The 27,191-nt window shown below is 31.9% G+C and overlaps 1 protein-coding gene across 12 annotated transcripts in view; it reads left to right on the forward strand.

Moving 5' to 3' along the window:
* The first annotated feature begins 13,291 nt into the window (after nt 1-13,291).
* Nucleotides 13,292-27,191, forward strand: part of LOC118194132 (uncharacterized) — a 134,256-nt gene continuing 120,356 nt past the window's right edge. For 11 of the 12 annotated variants that reach the window (XM_085809326.1, XM_085809333.1, XM_085809325.1 and 8 more), the window contains exon 1: nt 13,339-13,540. The gene's annotated coding sequence lies outside the window, so the exon portion shown is untranslated. Of the gene's footprint in view, nt 13,541-27,191 lie in introns of all 12 variants that reach the window. The other variant, XM_085809340.1, reaches the window with a different exon arrangement.

Below are 27,191 nucleotides of genomic sequence, written 5' to 3' on the forward strand. Positions count from 1 at the left end.
AGATTCAGGAGTTTATCCAGTGATGTATGTGGATGTCACCTAAAGATGTTTTTTTTTCCTCCTGATGAAACAGCGGCCGAGCGATAAAGTCACTGAACGCTGGTAGTTCTGTCCGAGGTCCGAATCCCGCGAACGGGCTGGCTGCTTGGGCATTTTCGTGGTTTTTCCCATGTGCAACGTGTATGCCAGCCAGTTTCCCTTAGAAAGTCCTCCACGAAGGCATCCCTCCCCTTAGGCAGATAGCCCTAGTGTGCTTTGTCATAATTAAATAAACCAAAACCTCTTGATGAAACCAGTCTTTCCTTTCATCTCATACCTTCAAAATGTTTAGCCTCTAAAGACTGATAAAAGCTCTGACCAAATATTGATGAAATGGATTGAATTGAATTATTAAGTTACGTCAAAGCAGGGCTATCTGCCTAAAAGGAAGGATGTCTTTGTGAAGAACTTTCTAAGGGAAATCAGCTGGCATACACGGTACACATGAGAAAATCCACGAAAACGCCCATGCAACCAGCCTGTTTACCGGGATTCGAACCCCGGAGTGAACTATCAGTGTTCAGCGACTTTACCGCTCGGCCGTTTGTGGGCCTTTATGAAATGGAAGGCGATAACTTTATTTAAAATGATTGTCAGAAATATCAAGATATTTCGAAAATTGGATATTTTTTAACATACTTGCGGAATGCCTAAAGAAAAAGAGCAAGAATAAAGTAGAATGAAGAAAAAGAGCAAGACTAAAGTAGAATGCCTGAAGAAAGAGAAGAAAAAATACATTTTACGGTAAAATTTAGTATTTGTATTTTTTTTTTTTTTTAATTTAAAACTTTTTAATCTTATGATATTTGATTTTTACGATTTCAAAAATAAAATATTTGACTAAAATATGAATAACATTTAAGAAGCCAAATGTAGGATAAAACTGTGTAAAGCAATGGGCACAATGATAAAACTGTTTAAAGCAGTGTATGCAAGTCATCCTAAGTTAAAATGTCGCAATCCTAAGTTAAATGTCTCTCTTATTTATATATATCTTTTCTGAACGGAACATTGAAAGGCGTGTTAACTGTGCTTTACTGTATTTTCTCTTTTAATATATGCAGTTTTCAAACGCATCGTAGTCTGGGTTACAAAGTATTCCTCCGAAAGAAACGCAATTCAAATAAATAAAATCAAATTCTGAAAAATTTATATTAATAAATATATTTAAAATTCTCAATTCGAAGGAATAAAAAGAAAATTTTAAAACAATTATCTGAAGAGACAATGCAACACAAACAATTAAAATAAAAAATAAGAATTTAAAAATCACCTAAAATAATAACTATGACAAAAAATATATATAAAGAGAACTATTTGAAAAAAAAATAAATGCTGCACCTTTATTTACGCAGTTCGAATAGGTAAGTAGAAATTTTTAAAATAGTTATTCGAAAAAAAAACCATGCAACTTAAACAATTAAAATGAAATTCGAAAAAGAAAAAAATTACTTAAAATAACAAGTTATAATTAAAAATATAATATAAATATTATTTGGAAAAAAGGAACGATGGTGACTTTTTTTCCGCTCACAGGAAAGGAAACTAGGTTGCCATATATTAAGAAGTTCGCCAAGTGAACTATTCTTGGCGCAAACTGAAAAAAAGTGCCAACATAAATTTGTGAATTTCTCCGTAAATTTCGCTCCAAATTTTACAAAATTTCATATTTAGGCGTAATTTGAGTCGTAGAATCGAAATATGTAAAAAAATTGGTATGTTATTTCAGAAAAAGTCCGATTTTGTGTCAAAATACCTATGTTAGAATAGTGCTATATATAAAACTAATATATATCCTAAGTCGCGCTTTCGAGACATGAAGAAGGCAATTTGAATTTTGTCAATCGGCCCAGTAGATCGGGAGATATAGGACTGTCCCATTTTTTTTTTTTTGAGCAGTGTACATTAATAATTAATTTTATTTTCACTATATTTAAAAGTACTTTGATAAAAGCTTTCTTTCCTACTCAGGATTTTCTTGGTATTTTTTCTTGGTGTAAGAAAATTACAAAATGAAATCAGCCGAACAGCATAAAATTTTTAATATGTAATTAAATATTTCGCATCAAAATTGTACTTGTATTATAAATACTTCATTAACCTGATTCATGCAGTACAAAATGAATTCAATTCCGTTTGAAGCTCTTTGAAATGGTGTCATCGCACCATTTCAAATGAAAGCCTCCATCATATTTCCGCTTTTTTCGCAAAAATCTTCCGATTTTTAAGAGTTAAAGCTATCAGGGGCTCTGAACCAGAGGGAATGCGGTTAGCCTTTTATTTACCTGTTAAGTACAAAGTTTTATTTTATGAATATAAAAAAAACAACTTTTATTCAAGTTTTCGTTTTTCCTAATATTTTCTATATATATTTTTTTTGTTTAATTTATAAAACACATTAAAAATTAATCAAAATTTAAATAAATGCTCCTGTACCTTTCGAGTTTGGGAATAGGGTGAGGGAATGACCGTCTAGCAATGTGCAAAGGGTGAATGAAGCAAAATAAAGGTTGATAACCCCTGTTTTAAACAAATAGCCCTCACGTGATTTGCCGTATTCAAATAACCGAATAATAATAATCTACGAGGATGCCCACACTAATGGCAAGTGAAATGATTTCGTATAAAGATATTGGAAATTAAGTTGAGGAACGTTCACATTCGCAAGATGTTATCGGCAGTGTAGCTGCTATGTGCAGAAGGACATCAGTACTTGGGGGAAAAAGTTTTTATTCGAAGCTTTTAAAGGCAAAACTGATGTGCTTGAGAGCTTCGCTTTCGGGAATAGACATAAAATGCTGTCGCCAACATTTCATCTCTTCGTTTAGAAGTTACGGAGAGGGTAAATCATTTTTATACGTCAATTTTAACTCATTTACAGCAATTTCATTTACACGATCAGCGCAAACTGATGGTAGGATGACAACAGGGATGATACAGTCCTTTCTAAATTTTAAAATTGAGATTTTAAATGGAAAATGAGATAGTCAAGTAAAGGGACTGCTAAAATAGTTTTGTTGCAATTAAACACAGAATCACAGTGAGCATTATTTCGATAGACCGGCTTTCGAAATGATGCGTGACATTTTAAGGTCTACATCTAATTTTTTACACATTTGCCCATCATGATCAAATATACACTCAAAACTCTTTTCTACACTTTCACGCTCAGAAATATAAAACTGAATTATTTCCTGGACAATGTTATAAGCTTCCACAATATCAACAGGTCGTCTCTGAAGTTTAACTGTAATTCTTTATAAATGCGATAGATAATGATATGCTGTTATGAATGTTGCAATGAAAGAAGATGAAATGATTGAATTCAATATAACCATAGAGTATCGCTTACATTGCGCACTCCATGGATTATGCACATAAGAATCTGGTTTGGTTGAGCACACAATATGAAAAAGACATATGATATGACAAACACAATATTATATCGAAAAAGCTTTGATAAAAATGCTGGTACGCCTAACTTGATAAAATGCTTGTACGCTATGCTGGTACGTGATCGTACACGTTATACCGCATGGCCCACCTTGTCCAACAAAGGTCTTGCACATTTTTCGTCGACCAAAATCATACGGGGAGAATCGATCATATCGGTTTAATGTAACCAAAAATGCAAATTTATTAGCCACCAAAACGTAAGACACTATAAGGTACGAATACACTTATATTTAAACTTATCCGTTTAATAATATTAAACAAAAGAGCAAATATATTCATAACAGCATAAGAAGAATACTGAAAACACTGTTTAAAACTTATCGTATGATAGATTTATTTTACATCTTTATCTCAATATATTATCTCAATATAGGTAATAATAATTTTAATTTAAAACAATAAAATAAATTTAAATAAAAGTGGATTTCAAGCAGTGCTTTATCTACAAGATAAGAGTTAACGACTGCTAAGCTACAGAATGCGAGTTTGCGCTTTTTATATCCTAGTCAATATCCTAAGGGATTTACAGTTTTTCTATTAGCAATCTTGATTTAAACAATTTATTGGAATTTACTATTTGAATATAAAATTTAATTATTTTATCTGTGTGAAATTTGAATGCATTAAATACCGTGACTCTTCTTTTAAAACGACAATCTTTTATTGCAGACAGTTTTGATCTGCTAAGTAAATAGTCGCCATTCTCGGAAATACCGATCACTTTTATAGATGGTCTTCTAAGGAAGACCGTCACTATAAGAAGATTCCTTGTATTTACACTCATGTCCATAAATTAAGGATAATGCAAAATCAGGCAAAGGAAGAGTTAGAAGCAAAACAAATTTGACTTATTTGCAAAGCTTATTTATTAAACAAAAGGTAAAAAGCAAAAAAAGATGCTATATGTTTGATATTACTAAAAAAATTAGCAATTTTTTCTCCCTGGAGCAAATTACAAAAAAACCTATTTACAAAAAACCAATATTACATTGTTGGTATGATTGTTAATACATTGTATGTCTCCCAGACGATGCAATACAGTCCGTACAACGCCTAGGCATGCTGAGTATCAAATTATCGATCTGATCTTGGGGGATATTACACCACTCAAAAAGCAATGCTCTCCGAAGTTCCGGTTGACATGTAGGAGGAGGTTAACGGGCTGCAACTAGTCGGCCAAGCATGTCCCACACGTGCTCTACTGGATTAAAGTCCGGTGAGAATGCTGGCCAGTCCATACGGGTGATATCCTCCGATTGAAGGCATTCGCTTACGATGTTTGCACGGTGAGGACGGGCGTTGTCATCTATAAACACAAATTGCGCATTAATGGCGCCTCGAAACAAACGTACATGTTGTTCCAGAATGACGAGCCAAATCTATCGTCCAGAATGACGATAGATTTGGCTTGTCATGGTTCCAATTTGAACATGCAGGTCAGTTCTGGAACCCAGAATAATTCCACCCCAAACGAGCACTCCTGCACCACCGTAACGGTGTCGTTCAATGATGTTTTCTTGGTGGTAACGGGTACCTGGAGCTCTCCATATGAAAATCCGGCGAGAATCAGACTGCAAGCTAAACCTGGATTCGTCGGAAAACATCACACAAGCCCGCTGTTGTGGTGTCCACAATGCATGCTCTCTACTCCAGGCTAACCGCAGGCGACAGTGAGTTGCAGTAAGTGGAACGCATTTGACAGGTCTACGAGCATATAGACCAATCTGCCCTAAGCGTCTGTACACGGTCTGCCTTGAAATTGTCGTACCAGTGGCTGAAGAGAGCTGACGAGACAGGTCTGAGGCTGTGCTCCGCCTGTTTCTTTTGGCAGTAACTGCCAAATACCGGTCCTCATTCGACGTTGTAACTCTGGGGCGACCTGTGCTGTAACGTCTATTCACATTACCATCACGTTGGAATTGTTGCCAAAGCCTGGTGATGCCACTCTGGGCAGTTCCAAGTTCGTCTGATACTTCCAGTTGGGTACGCCCACATTCCAGATGGCCGATAATTCTACCACGTAAAAAATCATCCAAATGCGTTCTTTGTGTCATAACTATTCGGTTATTGCACTGAAATGCTTATAAAGCGCCTGCGAACAATTTTACTTCTTTGTCTGTATTCCTTATATATCACTCTCTTACACTCTCGTCATTGTGACGTACCATCGGTGTCATCTGCTTAATTCCTGAAATTTGCATATGATTCTTGAAGATGTGTGTAGTGATTTTACAGGTGATATATTTATTTTAGAGTTCGATTTCCGCGTGACTCCGAATTATCCTTAATTTATGGACATGAGTGTAATTTGTTTTTAAAACAGAAAACGGAAGATATATTTTCCCCTTGATAAATAGTATTTGAATATGTGGATATGTAGCTGGAAATAATATCTTATAAGAAAAAAAAAAAAAAAATGCCTTCTGTTACTTTTTATTAATTTAACTTTTATGTCACTGGGATTATCATTTAAGTATAAAATTATTTTTAAACTTTTATTTTAATTCTGAGTGTACTGGTTTATGGATTAGAACTTTTCTTTTCTTTATGAATGACGAATATCTGTTTGCCATACACGTGATCAAATAGGGAATAAGTGTTTAATCCGTAAGATTATAAGTATTGATTAACATTTCATATAACTACTTTTAATTGAGGCTTTCTAAGAGCAATCCCCTTAATTTTGACTCGCAGCTTTTAATTTTAGACTAGGATATGAGCATAGAATCTACCTTTAAACAATGGGATTTTTTTTTAAACACTGTGGCATGACAGTGCCTAGTAATAATAGTTTTAGCGTCACTAAGAATCATTTTCTGGATTCTCATATTGATTTTTTTCCAAAAGATATTAAAAGCTGCAATTGACGAGTATGAGCAATGCATAATACATACATATATAACGTAAGCATACCATAACGAAAAATGAACCCCAACAAAAGCTGATCGACTGCTATTAAACTCTAAAGAGGGGTTTATCAGAGGGAAAATGGCAATTAAAATCAATTAAAATTCCATTTAATTGATTTTAATTATTTATTTACTGTATCGATTTATTATTAATTCTAATGGATTGGAATATTTGAATATGAATTAGCTGAATATTTAAGAAAAATATTATGACTGCGAGAATAGGAAAAAAAAAACATTTTTTGAATATTTGCTTTCTTATAGAATGCAGATAAATTCATTTTTACTCAATGAAAATCCAAATTTAGTAGCTAATTAATCTGTCCTGTATCGAGCACTTTAGTTCAGTGATCCGTATTAATGTGCGCTTTTTTTTAAAAAAATTAAATGTTTCAAGAATAATTAGAAAAGGGCATAATTCTCTTCTTACCCTTAAATTCTTCAATAAAAAAACTGCATTTTCAGCTATAACCAAGTGAAATAATTTTCTAAATATAATTCAAAGCATGAAAAATAAGGTACATAAACAGCTTGGAAATAGAACCAGCATTGAGATTCTCTTTAAGAAATATGGTGAAGCTTAACAAAAAGTCTACGAAGTGAAGTAATTCCGTAGAATATTTTCTCTTTATGATTAAATTGCACTCAATTATACTTTATAAACGACATGTAAATACTATTTAATGTATATGTGTATATGTGTGAATGTGTGTGTGTGTAGCTCACTAGCGGCTGAGCTGTAAAACCTGGCAGGTCGATCAGGGGTTCGAATCCGGATCGACGGGGATGGCTGTATTGGCGTTTTCGAGGTTTTCCCCACGTGTAACGTGCATAAGAGTCAGTTTTGCTTAGAAAGTTCTCCACGAGGCACCCTTACCCTTAGGCAAATAACAGTCGAATGCTTTGCTATAATCAAAGAAACCAGACCAAACAATAGATATAAGTAGCTTAAAAACTGCTATATTTTACGTATACTTATCAAGTAATATTTCAATATATATAATGAATAAAAGAAAGGAAAAGTAGGATCCTAACTGATTGTATATAATGTAATCCCTATGAAGGCCCTAACAATTCTTTCTCACTTAAAGTCGTAACCCAAAAAGAGAACAAGTAAAATTAAACTTCAGATACGTATACAATACTGAATCTAATACAAAAAATACAAAATATAAAAATAAATTATATATGTACGAAACCTAACTAACCATTTATATTGATATTACGTAAATATACGTATGGTAATGAACATTGTATAATAAAGATATTTTATACCTTGTTCTATATTTGGTTCCATTTATATATACCTATACATAGTTATATAAAATTTAAGGATTCCATTTAAGGATTATAGTAGTAGTTAATACTACTACATATAAAACACAAAAGTGCATCAATAATGTATCTTTCTGTATTATTTAACTTCCTTCTTAAGAATTTTCTGCATTATAGTTTGCGTTATTTTATTCTAAGTCTCAAATAAAAACAACTATTGTTTATATGTTATTAGAAAATTAACCAAAAAGCAGCGACCACAATGTAATTGAGAAACAGTCCTTAGCCGTGAAAAGGTTGAAAGCCATTCGGTTATGACTATTATCTCACATACTGAGCTACTTCGCATACATGGAACATAGCATTCGAAATGAAAAACTCAATATTTACTACAAATTCATTCGTGTAACAAATATCTGTCTTTCTACACCTATGGCTTTAAAAAAAGATGTTATTTATCTTACAGTTTATCATTAAGTAATACATTTTCATTGTACAAAATTGCATTCATTCGAAGAATTCAATTTGTATTTTCCTCTGTATAAAACTGAATGTAGAGAAGTTAGATGTTTAAACGACCCCCAAGACCCCGAGCAAAATTACTCCCTACTTTTCAGCCCCCCTGTGAAAAAAGGGGTTCTAAATTTACGACCTGACCGCATATAAGGGTATTTCCTCTCGTGTGGTTAGGTCATGGAGGTAGGAAGTAAGGAGTCGCCCTAAACAAGTTTCTCCGTACCCTGCTCTGAAGCACCGGCGATCCCTACGTGGTGACCAAAACATTGGGTCATTTACCATTGAGTTCTATGGGATTTGACGCGTTCGGGTGTAAATATTTTATAATTACGTCGCAAATATACATATAAATGTATATATTTTCTTTTTCTACAACACTTCAGAGTCCTAATTATGTGAAAACAACATATTTTTAAACAACATTTCATTCTGAACGGAATTAAATGCTATACTTTTCACAGGACAGTTTTCTCAGAATGGTTTAATTTGAATGAAATATTTTCACAAGTTTTCGTTAATTACATTAGAAAAAAAAATTAAGGTAATTCGATTTTATTCGGTTAAGGTACAAAAATTAAGATCAAAGTTTATTGTATTATTAATATTAAAATTATGCATTATTTCTTTTCTATTTATAGAGCTATTTCCTAAAATACTTTCTTAAATATGACATGATTTTTTGGCTTCTTTTAAATCGAAAAATGTAAGTCAATTTATAATTAATGCTCTATTCTGTTCATTTTAAATTAGAGAACTATTAGTAAAATAGTATTTGACTTTCTCTGAACATTTCTGAAAGGAAATAAAATAAGTTTTTTTTTTTAAGTATTATTTAAAACTTGTAACTGAGTTATTATAAAATGTAAAGGGAATAATTCTTTTAATTATACTTATCAGATTTTTTTTTTTTTACCCTTCATTTCAACAATATATATTCCAAAACTCTTTATTACGTTCTTAAGTGCGCATCTCATAGCATTTGCTTTACAATACCTTTTAACAGATTGCTTTCCAATACGAACAATTCTTGCTTAAATAGTTTTATAACGTATTTGTCAACAGGATTTCAATTTATGTTTACAATTCAATATTAAGGTTATTATATATTTAGATAACATTTATAATCATTATAAATTAGATGCATTTAATCATTAGATTTCTTCACAGTACTTTCACAGTTGTTTATAAGTGAATAAATTCTTCATTTCAAATACATTTATAAATAATTTAATGAATATTTAAGCATTTTGTCAAAGGCAGATACATGCTTTTTGCAAGCACATGCATAAATACCCATACATATTTGCTATTTATCATTTCCGGCATGTACAAATCTTTAATTTTTGTGCATTCACTATATTTTTCGTGTAAAGTAATTTACACTAATTTAGCATACACCCGAAAGTTTTACATAAAAAATATATATGAATATAATTTGAATGAAAATTATAAGTATTATTTTTAATACCCACTCAAAGGTCAGTTTTTCTTCAAAAATCCTCCACGATGGCATCTCTCTCTTTAGGCAGATAGCCCTTGCATGCGTTACTCTATTTAATAAAAACTTAATCTGACCTATGTGCCTAATTACAAATATTTTAACATACATAATTTTATATTTACATTTAGCCATCAAGTTTCAAACTTTTCAAATCTTCTAGAAAATAAATTTTGGCAGATCTCTTTTTAGCAATTTTCTTAAAATCTATATTTTTGTAGTGCAACAGCTTAGAATTTTATAAAACAAATTCATAATCAAAATCGCTGTTGTTAGTTATCGAAAAATAACCAAGATGTGATTTTTGCGTAAATGTCAGTAAACTATACAAATTGCTATTATCCATCACACTATGAATGTTTCTTTCATGCGAGAGTGTCCCTTTTTTCGATTTCTATGGAACTGTCGTGTGTCGAAATACTATCAGAATTTTGTCAAGCGAGCTTCTGAATGTAAACAAAAAACACCCCGTCTGGTGACCCAAGCTTCAAAGCAATGCTTCACTTCTAGCGCGGAATGGCCCCTCCTCCCTTTCCTACCTCCATGGGTTAGGTGGAAGGGAAGAGGCGTGGGAGACCCTCGGACCCGTCCCTCCCCTCCAAAGTTACTCTCCAGCAAAATTGGGGGTGGACCTGAGGTAAATCACACTGTCACCTGTGAGATACTCAAGGCTGTTGCCAACGACAGTCGTAATCTTGCGCTCCTTGTCACGAGGAATTTCGTGGGCTTGGGCTCACTACATCAGACAAGTGAACATTGGTAACAACAACAGCAAATGAGCCAGAGAAAAACGAACAATATTTTCGGATTTCCTTCCAATGACAACGGGTGATACCCTTTAATAATTAATATTGATTTTTAAAAAATTTTTCTGTTTTGCATTATGATTAAAAAGGAGAATGCATTTGTTTTTGATAAACATGTTAGAACTACAGTGTAGAACATCGATTTTTACAAAATTTAAAGCCCGTGCCAATGAAATAATTTCCCTCGGAAAAGGATGTTGTTCATTCGTGGTGTCGGCTTAATGTCGAAGATGATCTTACAAACATCAAATTTTTATCATTATTAATAAGCATTTCATATATGCTTGCTACTGGAAATAAACTGGTTTGTATTTACCTTGTATACAAGGAAAACCTTAAAAGCTCGTTCAGTTCGTTCCCTGCTATTCTAACCTATGTAGAACTAGCACTGTTCAGAAATCTTACACACTTTGCCCACTAATAGGCGATGTTCTTCTTTCATTCTGTTTAAATTCTCTTGAATTATACTTCTTTTTAATCGGTAATTATGTGACTATTTGTCCCAAACACAGACGCAAACAAAATAAATAAATAAATCTGATTTTATATATTTATTTTATTTTCAGATTTTATATTACGCACAAAGAGGCGTTTTGTTTAACGTTTTGTGTTTTTACCTTTATTTATTAAATATCATGTTCTTCTCACTTAAACCATAAAATTCAATTCTACAGTAATACCACAAAAATAAATTAAAAAGAGCATATCCTTAGAATTTCCGAGACACAGTCTCGTGCGCTGGAGATAATTTTTTTCCCCCTCGTACAGTGTTGCCACTGCTCACTTTGAAATCCATGAGTTTGTTAATCAAAAATTCTTTAAAATTTTACGAAATATGAAATAGATAATAAAACAAATGCTAAACTCAAAATTTCGGCTTCCAGATGCCCATATTCGAGTGAAGGACTACATTATTCAAAATTTGATGTCTCTAGGTACCGTTGTTTTTTCCCAGTGCGAGAAACATACTTATATTCATGCACATTCTTCATTATTCAGTTTCTTTAAATATAATACAAGGCTCTGATATTTGGTGGCAACAGTTTGAAAAGTGAAACGCCGTCTATAGTGAGCCCACGCAAAATGCTAAAACGAAATTGATAGCCGTTCTGAACAATTTGCCTCTTTAGGCTAATAATAAAATAAAATAAAATACTTGTCAGCGTATGAACTATCTGCGCATTTAACAATTACCCTATTAAATCATTTTAAATAACAATAATTTAAATTGCTAGATGACTAAGGAAATAAAATTCATTGCATTGAAAGCATCGAAGTTGACATGCTGTCTTTTTGCTATATTTATTGACTTAACTGAAATTCGAAATTAATGTTAAAAAAAAAAAAAAAATCACTCGAAATTATTTTACAGTGTTTCCTTCCCTTTTCTTTTGTGCAATATTTAGATAATACGTAACAAATCTCAAAATAATTTTTTTCTTGGTTTTTTATTTTTTATTTGTTTTTGTAAATACTTATTTTCTTTTAAACAATATGCTTGGTCCGAAATGAAAGGGCCTTTTTCTTCTTTAGTGACATTAGCTTGATAATTAGCGGGAAAGTCGGACCGGCTACGGTGGGCTATTCAAAACTGTAAAAGAACAAAAGCTTCACGTCACCTAACCATCGAAGTATTTTCCCGCCGATTGTTTGCTAAGGATGACTTTTTCTGATCTCACTTCTAAATGGAAAATCGTAGACTTTCCGTTCATTCTTTGTTAATCACATGAATTTTTTGCAAAGCTGGAAAGCAATATTTAAAAAACTTAAGTCCTATCTATTGAAAATTAATTAGCACTTTTTTTAAAGTATAGGTAGGTAGTGGTAGGCCGGAGGGTGCCCTGGCACCCAGAGCACTCCCCCTGGCTACGCGCCTGCAGTTAATGAACTATCTGAGTATTTAACAGCTGTCCTATTAAATCATTTGAAATAACAAGAATTTAAATTAATACATGGCTAAAAAAAATAAAATTCATTGCATTGAAAGCATCGAAGTTGACATGTTCTCTATATTAATTAAAAAAAAGTTGAATATTTTTGCTATATTTATTGATTTAACTGAAATTCGAAATTAATATAAAAAAATCGCTCAAAATTATTTTACTGTGTTACCTTTCCTCTTTTGTGCAATATTTAAATAATAAATAGCAAATCTTAAAATTAAATATCCCAACTTCATTTCTTTTCTGTCCTTTTTTTAAAAATGCTTATTTTTTTTTTTAACCATTATGCTTTTAGATACTTAGTTCGAAATGAAAGGGCTTTTCTTCTTTAGTGACATTAAACTAGGACTAGTGGGAAAGCGGGACCGGATATGGAGGACTATTTAAAGCTGTAAAGAACAAAATCGTTACGACTTGAAAGTGTCGCATAACCTTCGAAGTATTTTCCCGCCGCTTGTTTGCTCAGGAAGGAAGATTTTTCCTGATCTTACTTCTAAATGGAAAATCTTAGACTTTTAGAATTTTTGTGGAAGCTGGAAAGCAATATTTTAAAAATCTTTAAGCCTTATCTATTGAAAATTATTTAGCACTTTTTTAAAGCAAAAATAGTGGTGAAGGAGAGGGCACCCCATCTGGCTACGCGCCTGTAAACATAGTATATTTTACTCTAAAAGTCTTATTAAGTCCTCGAAAATTTAGATGAGGTAGAACTCTTAACATCATAGCTCCCCCCCCCCCCCCCAAATTCTTTCTGGTTGTGCTTACACCTGCGTTTCTCAGTTAAAAGTGAGAGAAGGTTTTAGAAGACGACTCAACCGAGTTGGGGAACTGGTAATTGTTCCAAGAGTGACGAATAGGAGCGCGTAAATTTCCTGTTAGCTCAAACTACTGCAAGGGGGAATTCTTTACAGGCTTGCTCCGAGTCCTGTCAGATGAATTTTGTCAGTTGCGGCAAAGGTAGCGCATGCGCAGTAAAGACATCCTTATCTCCGAAATGGCTTCGTGGCTCTTCCTGTACATGTATGAGGAACGTTGTGATTTATTAGGGGCAGAAATCGCTGCTTATTGATGAATATTAAACACCCACGTGAAAGATAAGTAAGGAAATGTTTATTTTATTCAACGCATTAAAACTCTTGCGAGTATATTTGTGTAAATTCATAAGAAAAAAATTCTCATTTATTTGAGTCATTTCTTTATAGATGAAAAAAATATGTATTAATTATTTTCTTATTCTAGATGCATTTGTATTTGAAACTTGAATTTTTGGGCGAGCATTTTTATAGATAGCGTATGACCATAAGTAGCATATGACCAAAATTTATCAAATATGTGGGCATCATGGAAGGGGACAAATAATTTTTTGTAATGTGGCTGCTGAAGTAATCGAATATATTTATATTTATTTGCTTTTATGCTGGTAGTTTCTGATACTGAGAAAAATCGTTAAATGTACTTCCATCGTGTTATGCTTATGTATAAGAAAATAGTTTAAAATTATGTTTAGTTCGTAAGCAGGAGAAATATGCAATTTATAGTTTTATTGCCCCCCTTTTTTTATCTGAAGTATTATGAGACACAAACTAAAAGGGAAAAAAATAACATCTTGCCATTTAATTTCTAAAAATTAACGTAAAAGTATACGGGGGAGGGAAAAAGTTAGCTGTATTATGTTTGTGTTCGATTGGTATGAAAATAATTGCGAACAGCAGGGTGTTTATTCTGCTGTTCACTCTAAGGTATATAATTTTTGGAACTGTAAATGTGTTAAGTTAATCCAATGTTTAATTCAGATGCTATAATTTATGACTGTGATTCTTTATATAGTCTATTATTTGTTTATTCGTTATGAGAACGTAATTCATGGCAAGAAATAATTTGTAGTGCACGAAAGGCGCCATGTAAAAACTCGTTGGGAACGTGAATAAAAATATGACGAATAAAGTAATAACCAGGTATTAAATTTAAGTACACAATTAAGAAGTACCGATCCTAGACCGTAGGGTCGTCGACATGCAAACTATATTTGCCGCCCCTTTTTATGGAAATATATGTTTGATAATCATTTCGCTGCCTTTAAATTTGGCCGACCACGTGCTGACAGCTTTAGTATCAGTCCTTTTTGGCGACATTTGGGCGCGAAATGAAAAATTATGATAACCGTGATATTTATGGTAACCCTAAATACTGAGCTGGAAATATGATGCCATTTCTGTCCACGTAACTCAAACGAATTTGGTAGGTATCAGAGCTTTAATGGCGGGAGGGATAATTTGCATGCTTTTTTTGAAGTTACTTACAAGTTAGGAAAGCACAACTTTTAAAATATTTTTTAAAAAGCCAAAATTTGGTAGTTAAAACTGATGCTTTTAATATTACATCACACATGAGTCGACATTTTTTCATATATCAACTCCACCCCCCCCAAGAAAAAACACATATTTAGTAGCATGAGGTAAAATCTTGGTGTTCGTTTTGCTAAGGAACCACATGCAAATTTAGACTTCTTGCATGTTTCTTAAAATGGGCAATGATCAAAATTACTATGGTCTAAAAATACTTTTTTGCCTCATTTCTTAAATTAGAACTATAGGGATGTGTAATTGCATGAATTCATAGACCAAATTCAGGTTTCATTGTTGCTTTTATAAATCTGAATTTTTTGTAATAAACACTATAATAAAAGTAAGAATACTGATTTCAATATCTTTAAATGTAATTATTATTCTAAAGTTTAGATATATTCTTATTAAGTTAAGATATGCTCTTATTTTATGATAAAGTTTAGATGTACAGAACAGAAGGCACACTATGTGCTTATGACTCAGTCAACCACTGTGACAAGATAACTTATGATAATAATTAAGCTCAAATGTAAAATTTAAATTCAAATAATTTTGTAGCCAAAGGCTATACAAATCAATTTAATTCAAAGTTGGTTCAAAACTTAACCAACATGGAATTCAATTATCAGCAATTATAATGCAAGACTGAAGACTACAAATCTTATTTGATCTAACAACCTAGTAACGTGGCTTCGAAAGGCAAAAACACGGTTTGTTTTACAAACTAAAAATTTCATTTGGATTCTGGTGAGAAAACGGATGATGAAATTGACAGTAAAGATCCCAAACATAAAATAATTCTGGTTACAAAATAAAGAAATGTTACATTATACTTTGTTCCCTGATTAATTATTCACTACATGAACTACTGTAATGCATTTTTGTTTGTGTAATATACAAATTATTTATTTTATTTAAATGCTGTCCAAAACTAAACAGGATTTTGCAACACTTCTTCACTTCAAGAAATAAGAAGAGAGAACAGTATTTATGAATAGAAAATATATACATAGGCTAGCAGAAGGATGCCTTCATATAAAGGACTAAGAGAAACTGGCTCAGATTCACATTTGTAAGGAAAACCACAAAAGCTCCCATATAGCCAGCCTGAACTACCAGTGTTGAGTGGCTTATCACTCCACCACTAGTGAGCATTCGAATCTTTTACAGAAATCATCAGTTATGATAATTGTTGTTGTGTATTATTACTATTGGTAAAAAATTTACTCATTATGATAATTTAATTTTAGCTTTTAAATTATAATCATAAATTACTTGTAATGAATTGAGTGATTAAAAAATACACACTTCTTAATATTTTTACCTTACAAAATTTAATTCATAAAATGTATTTCTAACACTGGTACAAGATTTACTCATTATAATTTAATTTGATTTCCTTCAATTTGAAATATTTTTTTAAATTTCCTTTTAATAACAGAATCTAAGAAACTAAAGTCACATATACTAGTTTGAAATGCACTTATTAACCTTTTGTAAATTTCTTTATTCATAGCATAAAAATTAACCTTTTGTAAGTTTAAATTATTAGCCAAATATTAATGTAATATATAAATATTAACTAACTACTTAAAATATTAATATTTAATACATTAATATTATATTTTGTAATTTAAAATATTAACCTTTCGTAAATTTCATTACTCAACATAATCATTGCCATAAATTCATTTACGGCAGTGTTTCAAGAATTTATCATAGCAAGTACTAGAAATGTTGAAAATTAGAGAAAGACTGTTTATTCTAATCAAGAGCTTATTTTTTAGAATTGTTATTTAGTCTAGATCGGGTTTTGTTTACAATTCGCCATTTTTTTTTCGATCTTCAAAGTCGGGTCTACCTTGGCGACAGAAGTTTGTCGCCAAATCAAAAAATTGCCAAAAGGACCAATACTAAAGCTGTTCCACGTACTGTACGCCATCTCCGCCCCCCTCCAGGATCCCTCTGAAAATAAGTAGTGCAATTGACTCAATACAATAAATAAAGTGATATGGCGTAAAAATTAAATTATTGTAAACCTAATAAAATCCAAGATAATGTATCATGAATGTATGAAAAATAAATAATTAGAACATTATTTAAGATTATAAGGGATGCTTTTATTCAAGTATTTCATCAGAAATGCCTTTATACCTGCAAAAGAAAACGATACGAGAACCTCAGTCATCTGGATTTGCTTGGTTTCAAGCCATATAAATTCAAGCTTATTAATATTTTTTGAGTTCATGAACAGCAGGGTATGCATTTTGTTTTATGCAAATAAAGAGTTTGTTAAATTTTTTTACAATAAAAATAAAATGATCATGCATTTACTTGTAGGGTGTGTGTAAATAAAAGTCAACACCATTCGGTATTGTTCTGTTATCAGGACTGGGTCCAGAAATGTATGTATCTGTGCATGTATATGTGTATAAACATATGTATCTCTGTACACACACATATCTGCACATATATGCACTTCTGAAATTCCATCATTCTTCTGAAACCCATCATACTTTAATTTTACTTGAAATAGAAATGACCTTTTTTTAGTCAAAACTACATTTATTTGAATTCAGATGAAATAAGATAAAAAAAAATAAGATGCCCACTTTTGTATACTAACTATAATTAGGGCTTAATTTTGAAGTGCCAGAGCCCTATGAAAAGCCAACAGGAACAACAATAAATAAATAAAATAACCAATAATAGTTAAAATAGTAATTAATGATTGAAATAATTAAAGTTCAATAAAATCTTGGCTTATTTAGTGCTCTGTCTGAAATTAGTTTCATTTAATATCTAAAAAATAGCTCAGTTGGGCTTCAAATGAATTTAAGCCTTAAATATACAGTATAATGTACTAGTTCAAGGGATGATAAAAACAAAAATCATTCTTTTTTCTAGTGCATCAGTGAAAAAAGGTAAAATGATTAAAGCTTCACTAATGAAAATAGAGAGAATTCTAGAAATAGTATAAGAGTACTGAAAGAAATTTTAATTTTTTTTTTTAATCTTGCACATGCACTTATATATATAAAATTTATTTTCTAATAGATTATTTAGTATATTATCTCCTCTGACAAAAGTAGTTAGAATTCTATTGAAAATAAGTTACTTATTAATATATTTAATAATTGAATTTTTAAAAAGGTACAATTTAAAACTGAAATTGCAATCAATATAATTGTGTGTGTGTGCGCGAGAGCTGCCATGCTATAATATACACACATACACATATATATGCACACACATAAAAGGAAACATATTTCAATTAAAAAGGTGAAATATTTTATCATAGTAATTTTGAATTTTCAGATGGCCGGTAGTGCTTTTTAATAGTAAACACAGATCCTTTCAGAATCCATTTGAGAGTTAGAGGTTTATTTAAAATAGATGCTTTTCATTTTAAATAAACCTCTACTTTTTGGTATGTGTTTCACTGTCTTTAAAATTAATTTTTAGCTTAAAAGGTATAAAAAATTTTCACTGACTCTTCTGAGAAATGAGATTCTGGTAGTACTGGTTTAAACGGAAGGATTCCTAGAAAACAGTTCCGCTGAAAGTGAATTTCCGCCTAGCTACGGAAACAATGTACCGGCTATGTGGGATTTTTTGAAACCTCGCTGAATATGTTTCAGCTGCAGCTTGTACCGGGTAGAGATCAACCAATCAGACAAAAGTTCTGCTTCTGAAGGATCACGTGATCCTAATCTGAGTGATAACAGATTATTGTTCAGTGTTCAAGTCTTTGTTAAGTGAAAATGGTAACCTAGCTACGTAGGTTTTATGAAAGTGTGAGTGTTCTGAGAATTCCCCTTTCCACATCCAGTCCCTTGTAGGGGAAACATGTTTGATTGGACTTTATGGGATCGCATGACGAGGTGATGAGTATTACTTTGAGATGAAATCTAAGGTTTGGGGTCATATGCTAAAACTGGCATTTTAATTTTTCTCCTAGTATGTAGTGAAGCTACATAAGACTGATTCTGGATCAAACGACCCATGTTTTAAACTGAGTTACTTAAAAATCTAGAAAAGAATTAAAATGAAAGTGTTTAATTAAATTTTTCGTAACTAGCAAAAAAAAAAAAAAAAATTATTATTTGTAAAAGTAATTAGACTTTATAATTCTAGTTAATACAGATACAATGTTACTTTAACGGTTGGAATTATATTATAGTTCTAATGGCAAAAATGTCAGATCATTGCTATAGATTAGTATACTTTTACTTATCTCAATATTAAACTTTTAATACCGTTTTATTTTATTTATCTTATCACAATATTAAGCTTTTTAATATTGTCGGTACTGAAAAAATTTTTACTACTGTCATAAAATGTATATTCGGTAATATTTTCTCATTGCTGTTTTTCTTATATATTTTTCTGCATAATTCATAAATGTTTGCAATGTAAATAATTCTGAGGCTTTTTTAATACTTCTAAATTTTGATGAAAGAAAGTTTCATTAAGGTTTACTTGAAGGAAACTCTCAGTGCAAACACTCGAAAAGAAGTTATGTTACATTTACATATTTTGAAATAGCTGATTATACAGTACTTTCTTGTAACGATAGTGCTCAATATATCGCATTTTCTGATACAATGCGTATATTGCCTAAAATCAAATGTAAATGACCATTTTCAGAATAATTGCCTAAAACAATAAACTCTTAATTTGTTTTGAATTATAATGTATGCTGCGAGGCTTCAGCAGACCTAACAGCTCCAGTAAAACTCAGGATATGGTAATTTAAAAAAGGCAGGAAAAGAAAGCAAAAAAAGAATAGGCTTGCAATGGTGAAACATTGGAAACGAGTAAACAAAATGTTAATACTATATATGGGTTATAACGGGCCTTTTTGATATTTCGCAAAATTTATTCAAAAATTATTGTTTTTATTTTTTATTGTAAAAGAAATAATTTAAATGGAAGTGCTCAGCTGGGTTTTATTTACTTAAATTATAATATTTGTTAATGTGAATTGAGGTATCTAAATCATTTGCGTATCAGAACCCTAAAAAATGTGAAACAACACTTTGATAGGTTTTGTTTTGGTTATTTGATTTTTTTCAAAGTACGTGAGGGCTATCAGCCTAAAGGGAGGACTGCCTCCGTGGAGGACTTTCTAAGGGAAACTTGCTGGCATCCATATTGCATAGGCATGGGGAAAATCACAAAAAGTCCACATTGAAAGGTAAAAATATTTAACATTCTACATCTATATTTTATTCAAAATTTTCCTTAAAAGGAATTTTAGCAACTTAATACAAGTGCTGTATTTAAGCCAAGAATTAAAATAATGTTCTTTTGTGATTTACATACCACAACTCTTCCAGTCAAAAATAACCATATGAAAAGGCACCAAATTTCACAACCATGCCATTTATTTCAGAAACTGAGATGTATCTGTGACATTATCTTGTCTGTATGTAGATAACTTTTTAACAAGGTTGTCGCATAATATTATAACTGAAATTTCTTTCAAAATATTCACTATTTTATTACTTCTGTTAACCCAGGGATGGGCAAACTCTACGGCCCGCAGGAAGGTTCTATCTGGCCCACGGATATAATTTTAATTTGCCGGCCAGAGGCAAATTAAAAGAAATATTCATATATTGTATATCCATCTCCTTTTCTACTTTGTTTAAATATTATATTTTTCTTCCTTTTTTTCAGAGAGCTGGTAATCTGTTTACATTCTCTATTTTTGTTCTACAAAACATAAATCGAAGGAAATAGCAAACACATGCAGTTTTCAATTGGTAAAGTGTTAAAAGCGGAAGTTATTTGTTAGTTATAGCTGTAGATTGGTGCCAACAAGCGTTATCTTTTTCTTGTGGAGCAAACATATGGGAATTCAATATGGGTGAATTAGACCTCACATGTGGCAGACTGCGCATTTTTAAGCTCCATCTAGCGGCTTTTTCTTTTGGCACGAGTTCTAATATTATTGATTGCGTGTTGAAAGATTGTGGACATATAGCGTCATTGTGAATAGTGGTGAAATTATTAAAAGTATAGCATAGCTAGTACTTGTTTGGGTTATTTGTAAAATATTTCAACCTCAAAATGGCTACTAAAAAACGTAAAGTTGATTCAGAGTGCCGCGCTTTTAATGATGAATGGACATGGAAATATTTTTTTTTCAGTTGTAAAAGATAAACCAGCGTATCTTATCTGCAATGAAGCTGTAGCAGTCTTCAAAGAATATAACATTTCCCGTCATTTCACATCTAAGCATAAGAATTCCAATTACGAAGCAATGTCCGAATATGAAAAAAAAAAAAAAAAAAAAAAAAAAAAGAAATGCAGAAAGTCTTTGTAAAAAATTATCAGGCCGGCAAAATTTTTTCAAGAAGGTAAACATTATTCAAAAAGCAGCTACACATGCAAGTTACATTGTAGCATACAATATTGCTAAAAATAATAAAGCTCTCAGTGATGGGGAGTTCATTAAACAATGCATGCTCCAAGTTTGTGATGTTTTATGTCCAGACAAGAAAAATAATTTTGAGACTGTAAGCTTATCTCGAAAAACGGTGACTTCTAGAATGGAAGCCATCGATAAAAATTTGGCATCACAATTAGAGTCAAAGATTGGCCAGTTTAAATTTTGTTCCATAGCTATGGATGAAAGCACTGATATAAATGATACTGCTCAATTAGTATTATTTATAAGAGGTGTTGATGAGAACTTTGAAATTATTGAGGAACTGGCGTGCATGCGTTCTTTAAAGGGAACTACAACGGGATATGATATTTTTCGTGAATTTCAGGAAGGGCTTTTAACTTTGAAAGTGCCTATAACAAATATATGTAATATTACGACCGATGAAGCACCAAATATGATAGGAAAAAAATCTGCATTTCTTGGACTCTTTAATCAAAACTATCCTGGGAACAATGTTTTTCTACATTGTGTTATACATCAAGATGCTCTGTGTAAATCTGCATTGAATATGAAACCCGTGCTTGATACAGTCGTGAAGCTTGTAAATACTATTCAATCTCGTGGGCTTACTCACAGGCAATTTCGAGATTTTCTTCAGTCAGTGCAATCTGAATACTCTGATGTACTGTATTACACGAAAGTAAGGTGGCTTAGGATGTGTTTTCGAGCGGGTTTGGCAGCTGAAAGACGACATTGTGTCGTTCTTCCATGAGAAACAGTGTTCTGCGGAGTGCGAAATGTTAGAAGATACAAAATGGCTTTCAGACTTTGCATTTTTCACAGATCTTCTTTGTCGTATGAACAACTTGAATGTCAAGATGCAAGGGAAAAATCAATTTATCGACGATATTTGGTCACATCTCAAAGCTTCTAAACTAAAACTGAATATGTTTGCTGGGCAGCTAGGTAAGAACGACTTATCTCATTTCCCGAGGTTAAATTCAATACCCTCAGTAAATGAAGAGAACCTTAAGAATTATGAAGATAGCTTGAAAAAACTGCATTTTGAGTTCGAACGCAGATTTCAAGATTTTAGTGCCATTCAAGCAAAATTGGATATTTTTACCATGCCATTCAACGTAAATTGTGAAGCAGTGAGGTCAGATTTGCAGCTTGAATTAATTGAGTTGCAATCTAACAATCATCTCAAGCAATTGTTTCTAAATATGCCAAAGTTAGAGTTTTACAAATCATTATCGAAAGTAAGTTTCCCAAATTTAATATCTCATGCCCAGAAAATCAGTGCTGTGTTTGCTTCATCTTATATATGTGAACAAGTGTTTTCAACTATGAACCTTAGAAAGAATTATTTCAGAAGTAGACTGACAGATGAGCATTTAGCCTCGTTCCTTAGAATCAGTACATCTCACTTCGAACCTCAGTATAAGGAACTTTTAAAAATGAAATCGCAATTTCATTCATCTCATTAATATATTAAATTGTAATACTTGTATATTGTTTTTAAAATTTTGGAAAAATTTATCTTGGCTCGCCAAACTTTACTTTTTCGATTTTTGGCCCGCGATCGAAAAAGTTTGCCCATCCCTGTGTTAACTAATAAATGAGATAAAGGCAAAATTCCATTTTATAAATATGAAAAAATAATGAAATAGATTTATGATAAAATGAAGTAAAAAAAATCGCCGAAATGACCAACACTAAGCATGTGTTCGCTATTTAAATAATGTATTAATTATCCCTTACATGTAACCTTTCAATAGAAATTAAGTATTTTAAACCTCTTATAAATTTTAACTTAGTGTAAAAACTTGATTGCTTGATTTCAAGGCAGATACTTAGCTAAAACTAAGGCAATTCCACTAGTTCCTAAGATTTTATGACTGCGGTATGTGTATCTATAGAAATTAAATTGAAACTTTTATTTGTATTCCATTTAAGATATTTGCACTGCACTAATATTCATTTTTGAAGGACTTAAGCAATCTCAATAAATTAACATTCTATAAACGTACATTAATGTAACCAAACCCTATGAAAATCAATAAAATTTTTACTTGATAAACAATTAAAATCAGAAATATGCACAAAACTAGTAGAAAAGCAATAGGGATTTGGATTTCCACAAAAAAAAAAAAAAAAAAAAAAAAAAAAAAAATCTTTCTTCTGGCCAAAAGCACGTAGACAGAACTTGTTTCATCCTCGTTAAGCGCCCACCTGGTTTACCGTCTCTAGTCACTAATCAGTGAACTTTAACACTAGGAAAGCCATTAGTTAGGTGAAACGACTTGTTTATCCTATAAAGAGAGGGGAAGGAAATTTTACAATAGCCGTTTTTAGAACCAATTTAGTTTCAGCTTAAGGGAAAAATTTTTGCACGCATGGTTCTCTATTGTTGCAGTTTTCGAAACATATATAGAATAGAATGCCCGCCGTCGGGTGGGTTAAAACTTGTAAGATGGCATGTAGAAATTATAAAATTAAGAATCCTGAAATCGTTAGGAAATAGTGAAACATTTATGATCTAAAGGGTAATAAAATTAACAAAAAAGCTTTATTTGTTGAACTTTATTAAACATTTCGTTTGATGCAAGTTAAGTTGCTTTTTTGTGCTAATATTTACTCGCCCAGTGCTTTCCCTAAATTCCAAAAATATTTTCATCCCTTAATTTTGTTGCTCGGTGCTTCTTTAAATTCCAAACAAACTGGTCTTCTTTAAAATCCTGCCCTGCTAGTGCGACTATGCGAGCTATGGAAGTTGTATGCGTGGAAGAATTGCTGAACATAATGTTTTCAAAGAAAAGAGTTATGCAAAGTGAAATATTGAAAATGGCTATGCAATTAGTTCATGGAGGCTACTTATAGATGAGCCTATGTTTCGTCATATCAGAAATTGTACCGAGGAAGAAGCTCGCTGGCAACTGGGGAAAAAATGGTCAACAACTTTAGGCGAACTAGATGCTTTTATTGTCTTTGAAAGAAAAATTTTGAAAAGTATTTTTGATGGCATAAAATGTAACAATATCTGGAGAAGAACTAACTTTGAACTCTATAAATCCTTTAAAGAAATAGATATAGTAAAATATATAAGGATTCAGAGAATTAAATGGGCAGGACACCTGTTCAGAATGGATGAAAATAGAGTAACTAAAAAGATCTCATCCCAACCATTCGGCACCCGAAAAAGAGGGACACTTAAACTTAGGTGGCTCGACTGTTTGGAAACAGACTTAATTTTTAAAATAGCCAATTGGATGTTCATGGCCAGGAATAGAAGAGCTTGGAATTCGATTCCGAGGAAGGCAAGGGCCCATCCTGGGCTGTTTGGCCATTGAAGAAGATGCTTTTATATAAATTTTGTATGGTCGAGGTATATACGGTGCAAATAATCTATGGCTTGATAGTCTGTTGTTTGAGGTCCACCTTTTTTCTGCGATACTATGGCGAGAGATTCAGAGAATTTATGAAATTTCTGCGATCTGACAAAAGAAATGAAACGATCTGAACGCCTTCAAACAGATAAATTCTGTTTCATTTCTGAAGTTTGGAAGAAATTTTTTGAAAATTCGATAACTTGCTATAAACCAGGACCATATATAACTATTGATGAACAGCTGTTTCCGTTTAAAGCCAGATGTCGTTTCACGCAATATATGCCAAGTAAACCAGATAAGTTTGGTATCGAGTTCTGGCTTGCCGCTGATGTTGGTAGTAAATACATGCTCATTGGTTTTCCATATATGGGTAAAGATGAGGAACGTCCTAAAAACCTATCTCTCTCTGAATACGTCATTTTGCGTTTGAAAATAAAGGAAGAAATATCACTAAAGATAATTTTTTCACTACACTAAATCTGTCCCATATGTTAAAAGTGAAGAACACTAGTTAAAATGGAATGATGAAACGAAATCGAAAGAAGTACCTGAATTTGTGAAAAAAAGTAAAGATGCCGTTATACGATACATTATTACTGGAGCATGATGATATAACCTTTACAGTTTATCAGAGAAAAACCAGCAAAAATGTCTTATTATTGAGCTCCCTTTATCCCACATTTGATATCGACAATAATCACCCAAAAAAGCTTCCAGAAACAATATTTTATAACTCAACACAAATTTAGTGTCGACCAAATGGCTCAGAAATTTTCTGTGAAGGCAGGATCAAGGAGGGGCCAGTTCACGTATTCTACAATATTCTTGATCTTGCAGGAATTAATTCATGTATTTTATACAAAGAAGTTACTGGAAAAAACTTACAAGGAGAGAATATCTTCAACAACTCATTGAAGAGTTGCATAGTGCATATATTCACAAAAGAAAGTACAAGTCAGATACACAGACAAAAGCGGATACTACTGAAGAATCTGTGCAGATGTGAAAAAGGGTTCATTTTCAAGCTTTTACGTGTAGAAACAAAACTGTAGATACTTGTTCTGACTGTAAAATACCGATATGTGGAAAGTGTACAAAATATATAAAAAGTTGCCCAAAATGTGCATGAACTGTGTAAGATATCTTGACTGGTAAGAAACTTCATATTTTATTAAAGTTGTCTGTATATTTTACTAACTGTATGCAGTATTCCATATTGTAATATCTTATTATTTTTTATCACTTATTACAACAATTAAATGTTAAAAATGAATAAATGTCATTGCTAAGTAATTACAGCATACTTTTAGCATAACACATGTTTTTATTAATTGGCTTCATTTTATGGTGGACATAATGTGGACTTTATAATATGCTCTTTTTAACACTTTTGTATAAGACATTTTGTAGACTAACTTTATTGAGTACTTAAGCCCGGTAAAAATAATGCTTCAACTTAGAAACATCCTGTATACTAACTCGAGATTAAAATAAGGTTTTATACTGAGAAACAATGTTGAATCTTATCATATTTAAAAATAGCTGAATTTTTGTCCACAGATAACTATTACTAAAATAGTCGAATCTAAAAAGAAATGTAGTCAAAGTGCTGATTATTTAAAGTTCAGCTTCATTTCATCATTTTTGTTGAACAAACACCTATTTGCCCATGTGCTTTTTATGCAACAGAGTTTTCAGCAATGATTTTAAAACCATCAAAGCTGGAGGATCATCTGATGTATCACTGTGATAAAACAGGTAAAAATTTGCAATACTTTCAAACACTGAAAGAAGACTTTAGAAAAGACCCACGATTTACAGTACGTTTGCTATGATGCCAAAAAGAGACTATGATGGCATCTTACAATACCTCATTAGTTATAGCAAAACCAGAAAAGCGGAATGCTATTGGAGACAAGCTAATTTTGTTGGCTATTGAAGAGGTTGGAAAAACTTTCTACATAAACCTGCATATCCTGCATAAACATACCTGCATATCCTACATAAACCTGCATATAACAAAATTGCATATATACTCAAAAGAATTCCTTTAAGCAATAACATAGTTCAAAGACATATAGATGAAATTAGTGATGATGTTAAAAGCTTCTTCTGTAATTATTTGCAAATGACATATTTTTCAATACATTTTAGAGTCAACTTTACCTGATAATGAAGCACTATAAATGGCATATGTTCGTTATGTCTCCCCCCCAAGAAAGCCAAGAAAAACTGCTCTTCACAAACAATTTGCCAACAGGCACTAAAAGCAAATCAATATTCTGTTGTTTAGAATATTATTTCATGGAAAAAGGGATCCTTTTATCAAATATAATGTTAGTAGCAGCAGATGGAACACCTATTACGTTTAAGCCCTGTTGTTGTTTTATGAGCCATTCAGAACAAAATATACACAGATGTTTGCAGTTCACTCTGAAATCCATCGACATAACACTGACCTGACCGCAAAGACACAATCTATTGCAAAGAAATTTGTATTTTAAATTTGAAGAACCAGCCTTAAAATGAACTGTGTGAGAAAAATAGCTATAATTTGGAAGAGACAGTGTTATTGCTGTATGCATTTTATATTAAATGTTTAAAAGCTTAAT

This window comes from Stegodyphus dumicola, chromosome X2 (assembly GCF_044657685.1).
Source record: "Stegodyphus dumicola isolate Sdum_Otavi_A_Nest chromosome X2, ASM4465768v1".
NCBI classification, from domain to species: Eukaryota; Metazoa; Arthropoda; class Arachnida; order Araneae; family Eresidae; genus Stegodyphus; species Stegodyphus dumicola.